The sequence below is a fragment of the Cebus imitator genome, unplaced genomic scaffold, assembly GCF_001604975.1.
Source record: "Cebus imitator isolate Cc_AM_T3 unplaced genomic scaffold, Cebus_imitator-1.0 Scaffold71, whole genome shotgun sequence".
NCBI classification, from domain to species: Eukaryota; Metazoa; Chordata; class Mammalia; order Primates; family Cebidae; genus Cebus; species Cebus imitator.
The window spans coordinates 6,120,690-6,121,757 of record NW_016107386.1 but is presented as its reverse complement, the minus strand read 5'-3'; positions in this window follow the sequence as shown (position 1 = coordinate 6,121,757).

Sequence of the window (1,068 nt, the reverse complement as noted above, 5' to 3'; positions counted from 1 at the left end):
TTTTTTTTGAGACAGTCTCCCTGTGTCGCCCAGACTGGAGTGCACAGTGTTGCAATCTTGGCTCACTACAACCTCTGCCTCCTGGATTCAAGTGATTCTCATGCCTCAGCCTTCCAAGTAGCTAAGGTTATAGGCATGCACCATCATCCCTGGCTAATTTTTGAATTTTTAGTACAGATAGGATTTCACCATGTTGGCCAGACTGGTTTTGAACTCCCAGCCTCAAGTGATCTACCTGCCTCGGCCTCCCAAAGTGCTGGGATGACAGATGTGAGCCACTGGGCCCAGCCTATTCCTGAACTTATCTCTAATGCAGAATGGGGGATCTAACAATATGGACATTTTAGGACCAGCCCACAGCTCAGGGCTCTTTCGGGGCCCCTCTCCTCTTGGTCCTGTGCACCTCCTGCAGCCATGGGAACTGTTGGATCTTCTGGGAAGCCCATGACCTCAGCCCTCGGGGCATGTGGAGGAAGGTACGCTGTCTCCAGAATGTGAAATCTTGCCAAATTTCCATTGGAAGGTCAGTTCTCATAAATATTGTGAGGAAAGAGGAAGAAATGGCTAGTGTGGAATCTGACCATTTTCAAAGTCTGGTTCCCAGGAAAGAAGCTTCGGTAATTGCCCTAATGTGAGAAGGCAGCTTCAAGGTTTCTGGCTGTGGGAGATGGAAGGGGTCCAGCCAAAGACCCACACACATGCTGATGACAACTGCACGGCAGTAAGAGGGATACCCCTGAAGCACTCTACAATTTGAAAAACAATTTTAGGCCAGGAACCGTGGCTTATGCCTGGAATTTCAACACTTTGAGAGGCTGAGGCAAGAGAATTGCTTGAGGTCAGGAGTTCAAGACTGGCTCTGTCAACATAGTGAGATCCTTGTCTCTACAAAAAATAAATTAAAAATTAGCCACGTGTGGTGGCATGCATCTGTAGTCCCAGCTACTCAGGAGGCTGAGGCAAGAGGATCACTTGATCCCAGTAGGTCAAGGCTGCAGTGAGCCGAGATCACACCACAGCACTCCAGCCTGGGTGACAAAGCAAGACCCTGTCTCCAAAAACAAAAAA